We start from the raw sequence: 19303 nt of genomic DNA, 5'->3' as shown, positions 1-19303 counted from the left end.
TTAGTTGATAATCCACCACAAGAGAGTCTCATCATTTTCATTACGAGTATTATCTGGAGAGAAATTTGAGAGAGAACTGATGGCTTCCAGACCACAAAGCACTTGACTCCCAAGAACCTACCGTTCTGTCAAATCTATTAGTCTCCTCTAGGAAAGGCACAAGAGCAGAATAGCTTATTGTTCCATATCAGAGCTGCTCAAAATTTTTACTTTTCCTGGCATGCATGTTTCCTCCTTAGTTACACTCATGGATCTGAATCTAATCGGAATAGGAAGCACAACTCAAGCTGACAATGCAATTGCTTAATTACTGCAGCCTGCTCACCTTCCAAAACAAACTAGTCCAAAAGAAATCAGAGGAATACAGAAAGCAACTGATTATGTCTCATGAGCCAGAGCATGGAAAACAGTGGAATAACACAAATAGGATAATGATCAAAAGATATTTTTCTAGTAATATCAACCAGTGCCATAGAATTTGTCAAAAGTTAAAAGAAACTTTCAGATTAGCATTTGGTAGTTTGTGCTCGTCTTCATTTCCCCCCCCATCTTACTCTGTGTCAGTGTTGGTCTGGTAAAGCTTTAGCAACCATAGATGTATATCCTTTAAAACTAATGGTGTAAATAGAAAGTTTATTCCTAGGTAACCTAAGTATGTTAATAGTCACTACCGGTCTCCTACAAGTCTTTGACCACAGCAGAACACATCGGGAGCAGTATCTTCAGTTCCATCCTGAAAGAGAAACTTCATCCAACCACCACTGCCCGTCAAGGCTGAAGCTAGGCCAAATGGGAATACAATTCTCTTGTGCTAGGTGCTTCAAGGAGAACACACTACATCTACCCACCATTTTTGACCAATAGCAGTCTGGGCTAAGTTTGAACTGCTGTTTTAAAGGAAGAGCTTGGGGGGGGGGGGGGGGGGGGGGAGAGAGAGAGGCAGTAGTTTTCCCTGTTTCTTCGATTCATGTTAAACAAGGAATGTAAGACCCAAAATTAAAAACTGGACTCCTTATGTTTTAAAGTGCAGGACCACACTGCATATGTGTCTTGCTTTTTTCTCTTTCCTTCCAGGATGTGGAGGGCATTACTTGCAGTAATATTCTTTTGAAGTGCTGCTTTTTACAGAACCATTCTGATTTAACATTTTATTCAAGTTTCCAAAAAGAGAAACCATGCTGAGTAATTCTCCATTCTCTTATCATGCACATGGATTTAAGCTTTTCAGTCAACTCTGCAAACTAAACCTGTCTGAACATGAAACTGCATTTGGTTTTTATGTACATCGCCTTCAGGAAAGGCCAAGTAACCTAACATTATGCTCCAAGTAGTACTTCTGCAACTCCTTTGAAAGCAATAGTCATTGGCTACCTATTAAATAAATTTCTGCCTAAAATTCTTCCTTTGACTAGTATAATAAAAAAACCTGGTAGTACATGCCTGATTAAAGCATCTTTCACACAATACTTTCACTAAGCCATACTTTGGCATGAGACTTAAGTTATTTTTGAAAAACACACTGTTGTCTTTTTCTTTAAAGCAAAGCCACTACCAACACCACCCAGCAACAAGCATATGGCATAATACCTACCTGTTCTGTTTCAAAACAGCCCCTACATCAAAATGTTTCCATCCTTGTTGCCTGAAATGATCACAAAATCAATGTAGCACTGGACCTTCTCGCTCAAAGCCCATCCTCCCACACGGGAGAGCAGATTTCCATGCTGCAGTGGGAGAGACGAGCAGGTAACACTGCTCTCGGAGGAGGGCACTCAGTGGTGGTCTCGGGCTGAATTGGACCCACTTTTGTGGGTGGTGGGGGAATTTGAAGAAACCAGGCAGATGGTACTCTGACCTTTGCTCTTAAAGAAAATGGAAAAATAAACCAGAGACCTGAAACTCTCACTGGGTGGCACACGTAGCCCCTTAACACAAAGCTTTGTTTTTCTCCTTCGGTAATGCTTGAATGGTCAGAGAAAGCAACATGCCAGCAAGAAGTTTTATTGTCCAGCTATCCGATACTGCACACTCGCTGGAGGCTTCCACTCTGATTACCAAGTCACATTTCATTGAGTCACAGTATGTTTCTGTAAAATATTTTACTATACCTGGAAAAAAGCCTGAACAGCAGTTGTTCTTGTCACAGAGAGAAGGTACCACGAATAAATGTCAGGCTGCTTTTTAGGAAAAGTGGGAGATATGAAATGAACCTGATTGGCAGTGTTTTGAAACATCCCATCTTCTGATAGACTGGTGGTTCTCACTCAAACACAGCAAATGTCTCCAAGCACTCTGCAGTTAGCCAGCCTTGAGATAATTATCACTGCTAGATTATGTCAGTGCAACCAATAAGAGAACTTTATTTGAGGCTTCTGTTTACATACAGCCCCTAAGGTATTTTCTTTTTGAAGAGGTTGCTCAAGAAGGGCATTGGCACAGCTTCAGCATTAATATTAAGAGCTCCATTTTCAAGCAGGGCTTCTCTAACCTGACCTAATGAAATAACTCATCCACAAATGCAAGCAATATTTATGGAATCCCTGTGCAATCTTAAAACAAGAGTCATTATTTTTCCATACTTGTAAAACAAAATTGATATTTATTTTAAATACTTAAATGCATCCTCCCTCCCTCTTTTAACAGGAAAAGCCTGTTATTTTCACAGCTGAAAGCAATAATTTCTAAATGGGAAAACATTTCCAAATGAGAAACTTCTGATTATCACCAAGATGCTCAACTGTTATTTTGTTTGGTTTTTGTTTGTTCCCCTCCCGCCTCAAACAACCAGCTGCAAAGAGGCTGAAATTTAAGTGTTTGTAAGGACACACATTTACAGGAAATTAGGTCTTCAAAGCATTTATGGTTTGTCCAAAAAGCACCATTAATACAGTTCACATTTGGCACCACAAGCATGCTCTTCTATACCTAGGACAGGAAAAGCACTTTTCTCCTAGCACTTGGGAGAGGAACACGAACATCTTTCAAAGTCTTATCTATTGAGTAATAGTGACGATCATACTGTTCTTAATAAAAGTCGCAAATCAGAGGCTAGTTTCTGCAAGAACAAACTTTCCCCTAAATGTTCTTAAAGGCTGAATTCTGCTAATTGAAAAGAGTAGTGCTGGTTTTATACAGGCTCTTCTCCTCTGCTGGTCCCAAACCTGTTCTTAAGCAACCACCAAGCAGTAATCATACAGTCAAAGATTACCTAGAATAAGACAAATCTCTGTTCACAAATCTTGTACCTACACAGATGTAAATATTCTGAACCCCATTCATATCAGAGCAATTGCAAAGGATTCCTGCGCTAGTCTAATACTGAAAAGCTTTAATAACTTGGACAACAGGTATCAGAGGGAAAGGCTCCAAGGATGGAAACATGTTTGGTTGAGCACAGAAGGTCATAAAATATAGATCAGTTAATACCATGGGAAAAGCAGAATACATGCGGCTCTCCAGAAAATAATCAGGAGATCACATTAACTACAGCCCTCTTCTCTGTTTGGCATTTTACCACAATGCAATGACTGCTTTTTCAACTGCTAGTAGGACTTAAATTAGGTTTTCCTAAACTGAACAGAATGATAGCAAACTGAATTCAGGTAACAGCCTACATAATCATAAAGTGTTGCTTTTCCACTCGATGTCAGGAAAGAACACAATCCCATTTTCACAAAAGATGTTCCAGGCACAACTTTCCAGGTGCAACCAGCTAGAAAACTAGGATGGGCTGTTCCTCCTTCCTTTCTAGGAGCAATTGAGGGAAAGAGTTAAAGGATTCCCCCATCAGAAAACATCACGGGAAGTTGGTGGACTAAGTCCTTGTGTCTAAGTCCTAGAGGCAATAATCTCCTCAAAAGTAGTAGAATTGACCCTGACTAGAAAAATGCAGTAACAGAAAATGCAGCACGCTATTTTTCCTGTCAGCTCAATTTTATGGGTAACACTACCATCTACAAGTCATGCCTGGCTAAAGTCTTTAAGTGTTTTTATCCCTTTCTTCTGATTGCTATAAAATGGTTACTGTACAAGAGTATATATTATTTTAGGTTAACAGTAGGAATAGTAATGTTTCTGGACTAATAACTACAATACAGTCCTTATCAGATGAGAATTCCTTTCCTACAAGTGCAGCCTTCACAAAGGAAACTGTCGGAAGAGCAGCATGTGTAACCAGAGTTGACAACAACTCAAGAGTTGCTATTCCCAAGAAAGTCCCATTTCTTGGCTTTACCCAAAACAAATCTACTAAGAATGAAATTTCACAAAGTGGATTCTTAAGACACTGACACACACTTCCAGGCCATTAACTAGGCTCATGGATTCAGTTCTACAGGCAAACAAGGGTATTTCAAAAGCTTAACCACAAAAACTTCTTCTCAATATCCCTAACTATTACTAAGAAAAGCCTGGTGACCCTCCATTCTGAAGTACACCCATTTCAAAGTCATACCCATGAGAAGTGGTTCCAAAGAAAAGGAATATATTCACACTGGATGTGAATTCTCTCCACAGTTAGCACAAGGATACGTCACTGCTGGAGGCAGAACAGCTACAGATACTCAATTTTTCATTGTGGCCATGAAAGCAGCATGCATTTATGTGGAGGATACTTAACTCTACCAGGAAAATTAAGAGAAGAAAGCAAAAATCATGTTATACTGTAGAACCTGCACTATTGAGAAAACAGTTTTACACAGAGGTACCCCATAGAATCCCACAGAAGTGCCACCTCCAAAAGAAACCAAGTAGAACCATGGTGGTGAGGTAACACTATGCTTGTCCTTTTGCCAAGAAATCTGGCTCTATATAGCTTCACAAATTCCTGCACAAAAAGAAAAATGGATTAAGAAAGAGAGGCAAGGAGCAGGAACGCCACAGAGGAGACTCCCTCTGCTCAAGCACCAGCAGTAACTAAACTTTGACTTTAAAAGTCAAAAAAGCAATCTTTGTCCTTGAATGTTAGATCACAGTTAACTGTTTAAGCATCTGTTAAAGAAGGGTTGTTTTTTGGGGCTAGAAGGGGTTGGGTGGTAGGGAGTAATAGTTATGGGGATTAAGCCCCCCTACTTCATAAATTTTCTCAAAACCTCACAGCAAAGGATAATGAGAAACAGCACAAAATTGCAGATTGGGCGAAGAAAAAAAAGGGGGGGAGGTAGGTACGCACAGGAAATTAAATTAATTTCTATGGGTATAAAATGGACTGCAGACAAGAATAAATAAAGTTTGGAGTTTTAAGGATCCAAAAGGGCACAACTAAGTACAGTAAGCATATGAGATTTAAGGGAGGAAAAAATACAGGCAAAGACATGAAGACAGAGAAAAGAATGTTGCATTCTATTTCTCAATGCCAAGCCTAAATACCTGAAAGCAGGGGTGTGCTTGCCAGAGAGAACGTTTGGTGGTGATGTGAACAACAAGGGGAAGGAAATTCAACATGTGGAACCACTCAGTAGTTTTTACACAGTTGGTAACAGTCTTCCCCACCCTAAGTACTCTGTGCAGGTTCCAGTGGAATTAATTCCAACATATTTACAAGCAGGTTACTAGCCAGAGGACACATCCTAACTGGGTTAGGATAAAAGCTGGACTTTGGGAGAATTACAAGTGAGTCTCCTCCACGCCGTCCTATAACAAATTCTCTATAGGGTTTTGGAGCTCAGCAGAAGCAGCTCTGTTCTCTTCAGCTTCGTAATCCTGAGTCCCAAAGGTGATCATCACTCCTTTTCTTTCCCTGCATACTAAACAGGCAAACAGGTTTACTGGTGGGTACCTAGCCATACATTTTGTGGCACAATTATAGTGGTACACTTACACACACACACACACACCAGCAAAGAAACACCTTTCAGTAGACAAGAGTGCTGATGGACTATGCCCCACCCTGAGACGTAACCATAAAACGGGACATTCCTACACAACAATTGACCCTCATATCACTGGCCAGGTTTGATTAAACCTATGACAGCAATTCCGTACTTTATACTGAGCCAAGAGTCCTGTACCTGCAAATAAGTTGGTACCAGTGCCTTTTCTACTTCCTCATAAGCCCCTGTAGGAAAGTAAAGAACATGTTCTCAAGAAGGGCAAGTTCTTTAGCTGTAAATAAGGCACTGACCCACTACTACCAACAGGACCTCCTTCAGACTGGAAAATGTGTAGGGGCCCCAGTTCTTTAAAAAGACCACACGTATGTATATGTCTACACACACACACACCCCCTGCTCTCTCTCAAACACAAAGCTATCTTCAGATGGTTTCTTCAGATCCTAATGGCATTAAAATATGAATACACGGGAACGCCAAAGTTAGGATACAAGATAGTACACAGCTAACATTGGAAAAATGATTAAATTGGAGCAACACAGCTAAACATCTCTGGTTAGGTTTTATTACACTGATGAATAATAAAGTCCTGCTTCAGTCAGTAGGTTTGTCTGTTCAAATAACCTGTTGCAATTATGCAAAGTTCCACTGGTGAGAAGTCATCTCTGTCAGATAAGGAAAGGGAGCAAAGGAAGCATCAAGCTCTCTCCCCCTTTTTAGCACAGGAGGAGAGGCTCTCTTTTAACCCCTGAGAAAAATGAGAAGTGGTGAGTTAGCACTACCCATGCTCTTAGTGCACTTCACTAATTTATATGAAATGTCAAGCATGTGGTATTGCTCACAAAGAATTTTAAATGTTTTAATATGTTGCACTGTGAAGCAGTATGCTATGTTCAGGGCAAAAACCTCAATCCACAGTGCTAAATACATGAATAAATGAGGCAAATTCATTAAAAAAAGAGAAACACAAGACTAAGTCCTAACGCCGGATATTTATGCCGCGTTACCTTGGTGTGGCAATGGTATTTTCCAGTGTCCAAATAAAACTGTTACATCTAAGCCTTTATAATAAAAGCTTACAAATATTACTTTTGTCTTTTACATTAATTCACATTTCTATTTGGCAGGTTACTTAACATAAGCATAAAAATATAGCTATTAATGCTTGTATCAGTGAAACAAAATCATTAATTAAATCCTAAGTAGGATGGCTATGCCAAACAGACATTTTTGTGTATGCAAGGAACGTCTGTTTTTGTCTACATAAGGAATGAACACAGTCTAAGGGGAAGTCAGTATTACCTAAAGCATCACTGCAGTAGAATAATTCTGAACTTTCTGAACCAGTGATTCTGTGTACTGATACTTATGTTGGCAAGGATTAGTCACAACAATATATTTAAGACATCAATCTACAGCTGAAGAAGCAGCCCCAAAACCTTTGACAAAACACCTGCAAAGATGCAAAGAGTAAGACAAGTTCAACTTACCACTAACATTGGGGAATAGGGTAAGTCACGCTTTAGACTTGATAAGACAACAGTCAGCTAATTGGAATATGCAGGAGCACCTTCTTTTCTGCAAGTCACCATCCATCTTAACGATGACCAGGTAATTATCATTGCAACATTTCTTCTGCATTGACCATGACTGACATTGAACCATACATTTATGGAAGGAAAACTGCACCAGTGTTAAGAAAGTACTGACATGGCTTACAATCTTAACTAATTGTCCACACTGCAAGATTCAGCTCTGATATCAATGACTGCATTTCCATTTCATCTAAGTGAAGATCAGGGGAAAACCATTTACTTACAGAGACACACATGCAACTGAGAAGATACAAAATCTTTTTACTCTACAGAAACAAGTCATCTTTAGACCCCACACCATGAATACTAGAGAAAAAAACAGCTTTTACCACAGTATGACCATATGTTTCTCAGCCAGCCCTGGAGACCAAAACACACAAAGCTAACACGTAGCAATAGTAAATCTGAAGTACAGGTGTCAAGCTTTGAATTGCTTAGCAGCTTTTCATTTCTTGGAAAAAAAAAAAAAAAAAAAAAAAAAAAGAGAGAGAGAGAGAGAATTAAGGCAAGGAGATTTTAATCACAGTTCAGGAATTGCATTTTCTGTTTTGCACCTCTGTAAGCCTCTGAACTTGGGCAAGACCAAGGTTTTTTTAGCAGCTACCTCCTTACCCTGAAGTCTGACCTGATGCCACCTAAAGTCTGTAACTTGATAGAAGAGAGGAAGAAATCACTGCTAAGTGACTAGATACGCTTCTTAACCTTGCGGAAGAAGTTTTCACATTCCAGCTAGAAAACGAGAGACCAGAACAAGAACACGGCAAATCAAACTCATGGTTGCATACAAGACACCCACAAAATAACAAGAAGTCACTTAGCATCATGCACAGTGGCAGTATGACTATCCTTTTCAAGGTACTTCTCCATTTAAAGGCAAAATGAAAAGTATAATTTTCCCCACCACAACTTAATGATCAGTGGGGGAAAAAATACAAAAACAAAGACACAGCTGTGCATTCTTCTCCCCAGATATGTAACTAAACCAAAATGTTGTTTGAAGTGGATGCATCCTCATTTAAGATTTGCAAGTAGAAGGCCCCATACAGGGTATGGGGCATACACTGAGATTTCAGTTAACATACAGCAACAGCGCATATACAGATGCTGAGAGGATTACTGTCTCATCATATACAGCCATGGGATCTTGGCTCTACTTGGGATGTACCTTCAATTTTGGATGTACTGATGCAATTTTGCTTTCTTTTTCAGTTTCCAAGAATCACTTTCCTCAATGGGTAACCAGCTGATCATTTGGAAAAGCCAATCATTCACCTCAGTCATCAAAAAGTCTTCAGAGTTAGCAGAACTATCCAAATTTTTAACTTCTTTCTGCTTCTGAACTACCAAGAAACATCACTGACCTTGAAATTTGAACTCATTAAATACTTTCCTCCTTTGAGGGTGAATGCAATGTATTCAATCACAACTTTTTTCCTGGTTAAAACCAGAATTTTATTCAGAGCCTATGCAAAATGCCTTTTTCATATTTAAGAAATAATTACTCAGTGACCAATTTTGCACCTTTGGGCTTAACTTTTTAAACCTTCAGTATTTAAAGAGTACATAACACAGAGAGAAAAGCTACACTTACATTTTTGCCAAAGAAAAGGTATTCCAAATTCAACTCTGCATTCTGCATCTGTATCATAACCCTGATGTAAGCATACTTAGAGAGCCATAAAATTGTTACAGTGCAATAGTTTCTCAGTATATCGTGATACTAATGAATAACACAGTATCTGCAGTGGAGAAAAATCTTTTTTTTTCTTTGAGAGATTTTAGCAATCCATTTTCCCAAAGTGATTGTACGTTAATCACAGTACTACAGAAAATCAAAACTTTGCCTGTATGGATCATCTCAGTTACTCTTTTCAGTTAAGGAGATTTATTATTTAGTAGTTTGAAAGTGTTGCTTATTGATCCTATCGTGAAAATATATTGAAAAGTAAGTTTTAAACCATTTTGTTTTTATTAAGCAAATATCCTTCAAGTCAAATTGGTAGAAGGTGTAATATCACATTCAGGAGCTCTGCATTTATTTTTTGTGCATGCAACAATACTTAAAAATATATATACTTCTAGTACTGGGCTTTTATCCCTGATCTCTTGAGGACAATGTCCTCCAGATAGTTTGGAACACAGTTTTACCATTGTGTAGAGTTTCAAAACCTTGAAATGAAGAGTTTAGAATTGAAATACTGGCAGAACCATATCAATAGTTACACAAACTGTACATTTAAGTATAAATTAGTGTATTTATTAGCTTTCAGTTATACACACTTAAAAAGCATGTGGCTATTTTGAATTTATGCATGGCAGATTAAATCCAATAGTTCAGCTGCGTAATTTCGATACCTCTAAACACAAAAAAAATGAAACTTCAAATCACATCTTTTACCTTCCTATAAAGACATGACATTTACATCAACGGTCTTCAGACAAGCCATATAAACAACTAAGATAAAAGTCTCCTTTATTCTTCATTAGAGGTTAAGAAAGCTTCCATTTGATTTGAAAAAAAAACAAAAATAATATCTTAAGATACCCACAAGTTTATAGGCACCTATACATTCTATTTCATTGGTGTCCCACAATCTTTGAGTTGCTTCCCAATTTAATGTAAAGAAAATAATTGGCATTAATAATTTAATCCTGCTTCTTGCACATTTTCAGGGGTGTATTTATTCTTAAATTGGTTGTTTCTGAACTATCTGAAATAGTAATATTCCAGAGATGCAATTAAAACAAATGAAGGCGGCTTAGCTTGGCTTAATTAAGAGTGATAGATAATCTCAGCATTTAGTTTCAGCTTGTCATACAGTGGTATACAACTGAGTCTCCCCTTGTTCTGACTTTGACTAAGAGCAAACCCTTTAAAGGAAACATTTGGTTTCAGATTTTGACAGGGACAGCTAATTCTTCAGAGTCAACTTGATGCTTCACTTTTCAGAAAGAAATTCCCATTTCCTCTCTTCCTCTCCCCTCCAGTGGAGTCCTCAAAAGGAATGACGCTGGGCATCCAAAAATGCTACTGTTCCCCCTCCTCCACTCCCCAAACATTACTTGGCACATTTGGTGATAAGTCATTTGCTCATGAGCTTTCTGTTAAAAATTTAAGCTTCGAACTTCCATCACTCCAGGGCTGGAGGCTGGGGAACACTAAAGTGGGGAGAGGCTTTTGCTGTCCACAACTGTGAAGTTTTACTGGTCAACTGACCACATGAGCTTAAAGCTGGCAAATTTACCTTCTTGAATAAAGCTGTAATATAAAGGTAGGGAGAGACCATACAGGCTATGTAACAACAAGATAGAATACTGGAATTAAGGGAAAGCATCTCACACCTACCTGTATGTCCTTAGGTAGCTTACTGTAAGCCTAGTTCCTGGGAGACAGTTATCTGGAGAAATAATTACAAGGTTAAATGTTGCTTAATTTTAGAGACATCATTACGAATGGGCAAAGAACCAAAGTTTAACATGTTCAGGTAATAAGTCAAAATAATCCACGTTCTCTCTTGGAGAACTTCATGTTTTCCAAACTATCTTGTGTTCCCTGAACTCTAAAAGCAGGCATCCACATTCTGCGTGAAACAGTGCTGTTGCCCTTGCTTAAATTCTCTTGTTAAATCTCTCCCATTTTATAGCTAATCACATTTTTATAGCAGGCATGAAGCACTCTACAAGGCCCTTGCTGCGCTGTTCCTGTAAATCAAAACCTTATTCCATCGTTCTGTTTGCTGGCAGCAGAGCAAGGTTACTTTTACCATTTATGGTTGTAAAACCCATCCAGCTTTTTCCCCCCTTCAGTTGCTGCCTTTTTTCCACTATTCTTTCCTTCTCTGTCTTGCTCCAAGAAAGATATTCCAAGTTCATCTAAACAACTTCAGAACTCGTCTTTAGGCTTCTTCTTGTCTTCCAGTACCCTTACAACCTCATGAAAACATCTAACAAGAAGACAAGTGAAATATTAATACAGTATTTAGGTCAAGAGCCTCCTTCCCACCTTAAGTCACATGAAACAAACCAAAGCCACACAAGAACAGCAGCAGCTCAAAAGCTCTTTATGCTAAGTTATCGCTATGTGGCCCATACATACATTATCTCATAAAATCAGGCCCAGATCAGACTGGAGGTGCTCAGAATCACAGTTTAACACTCTAATATAAGCATTCAGTCTAATGTATGAGCAAGAAGAAAGAAGCAACACAGTTAAATCTTACTATCAGACCACCTATAAGCAGCCACCACGTTCTGGAACAAAACAAGCTTAAAAATGAGTGGGGGGGTGGGGGGTGGGGGTGAGGGAAATCCAAATTTTAGATATGCTGTCCAATTGCATGCACCCTCCTGGCACATAAGGTATTAAACTGAAACAGCCTCTATTTACAATGACCACAGACTGAAACACCAGATTCAGTTTTTGCCAGGTCTGGTTTTGTTCTTCCCCTCTCCAGCTCAGAGCCGGAGCATCCTGCCACAGAAACAGAAGACTAAAAGGACTGTCTCAACCCTTCCACAAGCCTGCGCAGGGCACATATCAACGCGGCTCTGTAAGAAGCTTCTATGTTGCATGGAAGAACAATGATGTGCATTGGAAACTCCTGAATTTTCACCTAGAAAGGACTCAAGCCCACATTGTGTATGGGAGCAGTCAGCACACACACAAATGATTACAGTGATGTTACTACAGCAGAACACATGTCCAGTTACAAAAGCAAAGCAACCCTTGCTGCTTAGAAATGAAGTTTAAATGGTCCAGTGCTTTGTCCAACTGACTTGAAATCTACACTGCTTCACAGAGCTATGGATAGATTGTATGGACTAAATCTGATTTATCTGAACATCAAGAACAGCCTCTTTTTGGTCTAAAATAACCCTTTACAAGTGTCAGCCTATTGTTTAAAATTTGATGTTCAAAAGAAATTTAAGCATAGCTCGCTCTCTCATTTAATTCCTACATTCATCTCAGCATGGGATTTGCTGAAACTGAGAAATCAGCACTGAAAAGTTACTGACCTTTAAGCTGAACATCTCCTGAATCTTACAGGTGAAATGAACAAGCTAGAGAGATCATGATGTACACATGCACAGAAAAAGGCTTTCTAAGGAGGCTATTCTCACATTAACTGGGTGGCTCAAGACAACAAACTGGTTTGTGAGCCACATTGCTCCAGTCTTTTGCCTCAGCAGAAATCTGCAAGCAATCTGCAAGCAATCAGTAGAAATTATGCAACTACCTGCTTATCAAGTGGGTTTGGTTTTTCTGATTTCTGGAAGCATGCCCTAAATAATGCTGCTCACTTAGAAGATGTTTGATTTTGTGCATAATTTATTGTACATATTCTATGCAGATGTGAGCATAACTAACTGTTGTTACTATTTTCCACCTGGAAAAGCACAGTGACTATACTGATTAATGGCTCCATGACGATTACATCATTCTTGACTTCACCCCCTTGTAGTTAAGCATATTTCCTGAACAATGGAACAGAGGGTGATCAAAGGAAGCCAATTTTCAAGGTCATAAGTTCTTGACACGCGGACCACCTGCATGAGGTGCTCAAAATATCTTTGCATCCTGAACTCTTGGGTGCAGGATGAGGAAAGTGTTTGGAGTAAGAGCCGTGTACTGGCCATTAGAGGAATGGTTGCACATGATGAAAGAAAGGAAGGGAGAGGAGCCATGCAAAACCCTGCTCTGTCTGCTGAAGCTGGCACTCACTCCCCTGGGCCCAGCAGGACAAGGTACCAAGGAGCGGACCTTCCTTTCACCCAGAAAGGGAGTCCTTGGGGAAGAGCTGCAAAGAACAAAGACTACAAGGATATTGCCATGTTGGTATTCTCTTTTTCATGATCTTCTTGCATAACTTACACTACTACTAAAAATGACTAAAGCAACTACAACCATCTCCTGCTCACTGGCTATCTGACACAGAGGTCCTCACAGCAGCTACCTTTACCTTCCTGCCAGGAAGAGAAGGTAGGAGAACATCCACCGAAGCACAAAAAGAACTTTAGAAATGAGGTTGCCTGCAAAAAGTTCCTTGCACTTTCTGGTAAGGAACTTCAGCACAGCCATCCTCTCTTGTGCTTAACATAATTAACTACAGATGAATGCCTTTGAGAGTCCATCAACAAAGGGGGAGAAGGAACTTGCCATAACCTTTCATCTCCACAGCCCTCGTATCCCAATGGCAAACCAAATCAAACATGGGTTGTTTGTTCATCAAAAACAGAAGTCAGATTACGATCTCACGGTGAGATGAATAAATATCTGGAGTAACACTATTAAGTCAATGGAGCTACCCTGGATTTGCACACAAAATCCAGTTCATTACATTCCAAATTGCTAAAAATGTGGCTGACATCACAACGTAACACAGTAGCTGAAAGATTTGAAGAAAGCTCTACTTGGATGTGTTTTTCTGAGCAAAAAGAGCAGAAGGTTAGATTCAAATCCTACTGTCAACATAGCAAGGGTCAACATTAATATTTTCTTCTCTTATGTAATGAATTGTCAGATCTCAGCTACGCTGCTGTCCTGTTATCTCCTGGGAGGAAGGATAAATTGGTTAATAAAGTTCTTTCCAAAAAAAGCCTTCAAAAGTAGAAACATCTGCTATGTTCATTAGTCATTATTTGGCCTGAGTTCAGTAGTAAGGCAAACTACAAACCCATTCCCTTTCTCTTACCTAGAGAGGTCACAGCAAATAGGATCCTTGGTTTACAGAAATCATAGCTAACTGGAAGGAAGATGGCTGTGAAGCTTACAGATACACTTTGTTGCCTGTTCGTTCACAACAGCATAAGAATGCATTCACACACACTAGCATCTGATGGTCATAGGAACTCATATTATTTATGGTAGACATAGAGGTTCAAATAGCCAAAAAGTTTTTAAATGTGGCATTTAAATGTGGCAACGCTACAGGCTTGGGGAAGAGTGGCTGGAAAGCTGCCTGTCGGAAAAGGACCTGGGAGTGCTGGTCGACAGCCGGCTGAACATGAGCCAGCAGTGTGCCCAGGCGGCCAAGAAGGCCAATGGCATCCTGGCCTGTATCAGAAATAGTGTGGCCAGCAGGAGTAGGGAAGTGATCGTGCCCCTGTACTCGTCCCTGGTGAGGCCGCACCTCGAATACTGTGTTCAGTTTTGGGCCCCTCACTACAAGAAGGACGTTGAGTTGCTGGAGCGTGTCCAGAGAAGGGCAACGAGGCTGGTGAGGGGTCTGGAGAACAAGTCTTATGAGGAGCAGCTGAGGGAACTGGGACTGTTTAGCCTGGAGAAAAGGAGGCTGAGGGGAGACCTCATCGCTCTCTACAACTACCTGAAAGGAGGTTGTAGCGAGGTGGGTGTCGGTCTCTTCTCCCAAGTAACTAGCAATAGGACAAGAGGAAATGGCCTCAAGTTGTGCCAGGGGAGGTTTAGATTGGATGTTTTTAGATTGGAAAGGAAAAATTTCTTTACTGAAAGAGTGGTTAAACATTGGAAGAGGCTGCCCAGGGAAGTGGTGGAGTCCCCATCCCTGGAAGTATTTAAAAGACGTGTAGATGTAGAATGTGCTTTCACATATTCTTGCATGTAAGGTAAAACTTCAGGTTAAAATGTAGGATACTTGACAGTGCCAAAATGACTTAGTTGTTAGACAGGTCATCACTGCACCCCCAACAACTCTTAGGCAACTGAAGAGTGCTTACATGTAACTCGCCCAAAGCTTTCTTGATACACCAGAAAGGTAGGAAAACACCGCTCTACCCAAAATATGCTATGAGGACTATATCTGAAATACTGGCACCACAGTTAAAGTGACCACAAAAAATAAACAGTAGCTCCTTGAATGAGCACCCTCTGGTCTTAATAGCAATTGAGGCAGAAAAGCTCCGAAATGCAGATTGCTAGAATTCATAAGCATGACAAAGGTAAGTTAACGTTTTACAGAATTTCCTAATTATAGAATGCTTGAGTTCAAAGCCGTGACTACTGTTTGAACCTAGGTCATATACCACTTCTAAGTTTATTTAAGAAAAATCCAACCTAAAATAAAATTTTACATTATGTTCTTGCATTGAAACCCGTTTGTTTCAACAACTGTTGATCACCTTCTGATCCACCTACACAAACCTCTGCTATTCAAGCAAGCAGAGAGTTAAAAAATAGCAGTTGTCCTATACCATGGTGGAGGGCTGTAGACTGGAATGAGAGGTGACCAATGGGTTTCACAGGCATTTACGAACAGAAGACATTAAGTAGCTTCCCCACTATCTTCTTTGGAGGTTTCTTACCCTGTCCCACTCTTCTGACCAGGCAAGGACTCTTACCATTAAGATTTTTATTCTTATCTTCCTTCCCCCTTCAAATACTTGTCCAGCTTCCTTTTCACACTGTAAAACACAAACACTTCCTCATCCCATGTCTGCCCCTAGTTTCTAGGGTTTGGAGGTTTGGAGTGTGAATGTGGGAAGGGTGGGATTTGGGGGTTTTTTTTCTTCTTCACAAGTTGTTCAACCTTCCTTATTATCTTTCTCCACTTTCTCAGTCCAAACCACAGCACCTGTCAAGCAGTAGAGGGATGACACTGGGGAATTAGGAAACAGTTTCTTGATCAGCGTTAGTACCTCTGCAAATGGTCATAGGTCATGTTCATGGCGACACCTAAGCTTTTAAAGGCTAAGCTCTAACAAGTCTCATTAAGCACAGCCAAACTGAATGTTCCAAGGTTTGTAACTCAACATAATTTGGATCAGGCACCCCAAGGATATGTGCTTCTGACAAACTCTACCCTAATTCAAACCAAGGACTCGGCATTCCACATCTAGAGAAATAAACAATAAAATTCCAGTAAACCTCATAGTATAATTACAAAATATTTTCCCAATGAACTTTCACACAAGTAGTTAATCTGCTGCAATGAAAAAGGCTAAAAAAAGTTAAAGATCAACAGCACATGCCACAGACACACACCAAGAAGTGATGTAATTTAACTTCTGTCATCCTTTTGTATAAGTGTTGTGCAGATTATCTTAATGGCTGAACAGCTTCAACACACACATTAAAGAGTGCTGCTTCAAACTGTAAGAAACTTATCTGTTCCTCTTAAAAGGTCCAAAATTATTTGCTAAAATGAATTATATTTTATCTTGTCATAAGATCACCCCATATTTAAAAATGGGTTTTTTGAACAGCACCATATAATTGTCTACCTGAAACATTTCAAAAACACTTAGTGCTTTCCGTAAGAAAATAAAGTTTAGTTTCATCTATTATTTTACTTTTCCGTATCAAACCTCTTCTTGGTTTCTATCAGGCCTAGCAGTTTCAAAATGAGACAACAGAGCTATACTTTTTCAAGCAGTAATCTTACCAAAATTGTTAAACATTTCTCTAGACTGAAAAATGGAAGGACATCTCCTTAAGTTTTTTATTATCCATTTTTCTCCTCAAAGTAAGCTTGTTCTGTTTACCTTCAGGGATCTTACATATTTACTATTCTTACTCTGCAGTGCTGACCAATTTCACTTTCAGGAAAGAAAATTTTCAGCTCTTTCTGGTAATCATGTTCACTGTCACTTGCATATAGCATCAGTGTGAACCCACACATATACATGTTATGTCCAAACTGGAGAAGGGAGTGGGAGGGAGATTCCACACCTGGAAACTACTCAGAGACTACAGTCTTATCAGTTCAGTAAGAAAACTGAGATGTTTTGAAAAAAGCTACTAAAAAATAGCAATCATCATCAAAAAAAGCCAAGAGAATTGTAGAGAAAACTACAGGCAACCTCCTGTTGTCCCTTCCTACATCAATTATCCTCTCATCCTAAGGTTTAAGGAAGGACTTTAATGTAATAGAGAAAGAAATTGATGAAGAAAGAAGAGTTTTACTTCCAAAGAATTTGGAAGTAAATTCTAACTTTATCAAACTTTACAGTGAGGTTAATGTCCCGAGACATAATCTATTTTAATCAGAGCCTACAAGCTTTGATGCAGCAACTAAGCATATTTTATTACCTGAAGTGGAGACTATAACAGGGTGCCTCCTGACCTTAACGTCTATAGCAAATAGTGATCCCTTTTATTTACATGTATTTGCTCTAGCAAAATAATTTATTCATTTACCATGCATCATACTTTCAATGAACTCCCTAAACACATTTTCATATACTTCACTCCTTTCCATGCACAGGAGAACATCTAAGTTCTGTTTTAACTCACGTGTTTCTATGAAGAGAGAGGCCAAATAATTTTTTTTCCCATGTGCCCTTCTGCTAGATTTTACTATAGTTTTAATGCCTATAAAAGTTGATCCAGCAACAGAATGGGTAGATCAAAAGTACTGAAGGCTTCCTGGAGACCCTTTACAAAACCTCTCAGCCATTTCCAAGAAAACTACCTCGGCAGTTACATTACCAGTGATGCTTTTCCAGCCTGTGAGGCAATTCAAATCCCTGTTTTTCTTTAGGCTAGTATTCTTTAAAGGGAAAATCCAGAATTTTGTAGTAAAGCTGGAAGAATGTTATCTTTCACGTAGGCAGGCGGAGTCTGTCCACAGTGTGAATACACTCTTAATTCATAAATGACAACCCATTTCCAACTTAAAGCTTAAAACTAGCACTATCATAAGGAAAAAGTTCATAGAATCACAGAATCATTAAGGTTGGAAAAGACCTCTAAGATCATGGAGTCCAACCAGCAACCCAACACCACCATGCCTACTCAACCATGTCCCTAAGCGCCTCATCTACACGTCTTTTAAATACCTCCAGGGATGGGGACTCAACCACTTCCCTGGGCAGCCTCTTCCAATGTTTCACCACTCTTTCAGTAAAGAAATTTTTCCTCACATCCAATCTAAACCTCCCCTGGCGCAACTTGAGGCTGTTTTCTCTCGTCCTATCACTAGTTACTTGGGAGAAGAGACCGACACCCACCTCGCTACAACCTCCTTTCAGGTAGTTGTAGAGCACGATGAGGTCTCCCCTCAGCCTCCTCTTCTCCAGGCTAAACAGTCCCAGTTCCCTCAGCCGCTCCTCATAAGACTTGTTCTCCAGACCCCTCACCAGCCTTGTTGCCCTTCTCTGGACACGCTCCAGCAACTCAACGTCCTTCTTGTAGTGAGGGGCCCAAAACTGAACACAGTATTCGAGGTGCAGCCTCACCAGTGCCGAGTACAGGGGCACGATCACTTCCCTACTCCTGCTGGCCACACTATTTCTGATACAGGCCAGGATGCCATTGGCCTTCTTGGCCGCCTGGGCATGCTGCCGGCTCACGTTCAGCCGGCTGTCGACCAGCACTCCCAGGTCCTTTTCCGACAGGCAGCTTTCCAGCCACTCTTCCCCAAGCCTGTAGCGTTGCATGGGGTGGTTGTGGCCGAAGTGCAGGACCCGGCACTTGTCCTTGTTGAATCTCATACAATTGGTCCGGGCCCATCGATCCAGCCTGTCCAGGTCCCTCTGCAGAGCCTTCCTACCCTCGAGCAGATCAACACTCCCACCCAACTTGGTGTCATCTGCAAACTTACTGAGGGTGCACTCAATCCCCTCATCCAGATCATCGATAAAGATATTGAACAAGACCGGCCCCAAAACCGAGCCCTGGGGAACACCGCTTGTGACCAGCTGCCAACTGGATTTAACTCCATTCACCACAACTCTCTGGGCCCGGCCGTCCAGCCAGTTTTTGACCCAGCGCAGAGTCCACCTGTCTAAGCCGTGAGCCGCCAGCTTCTCGAGGAGAATGCTGTGGGAGACGGTGTCAAAGGCCTTGCTGAAGTCCAGGTAGACCACATCCACAGCCTTTCCCTCATCCACTAGGCGGGTCACCTGGTCATAGAAGGAGATCAGGTTGGTCAAGCAGGACCTGCCTTTCATGAACCTGTGCT

General features: G+C 40.3%; 1 protein-coding gene across 4 annotated transcripts in view; it reads right to left on the bottom strand.

Annotated features, from left to right (window-relative positions):
* Positions 1-19303, bottom strand: part of FBXL7 (F-box and leucine rich repeat protein 7) — a 195001-nt gene that overhangs the window by 108899 nt on the left and 66799 nt on the right. The window contains exon 3 of one of the 4 annotated variants that reach the window (XM_076330365.1): positions 10771-10822. The exons of 2 other annotated variants lie outside the window; for them this stretch is intronic. The gene's annotated coding sequence lies outside the window, so the exon portion shown is untranslated. Of the gene's footprint in view, positions 1-1591; positions 1634-10770; positions 10823-19303 lie in introns of those variants that run through there. One more of the 4 variants, XM_076330366.1, reaches the window with a different exon arrangement.

This window comes from Aptenodytes patagonicus, chromosome 2 (assembly GCF_965638725.1).
Source record: "Aptenodytes patagonicus chromosome 2, bAptPat1.pri.cur, whole genome shotgun sequence".
Classification (NCBI taxonomy): Eukaryota; Metazoa; Chordata; class Aves; order Sphenisciformes; family Spheniscidae; genus Aptenodytes; species Aptenodytes patagonicus.
This window is presented reverse-complemented; position numbering and strand designations above follow the sequence as displayed.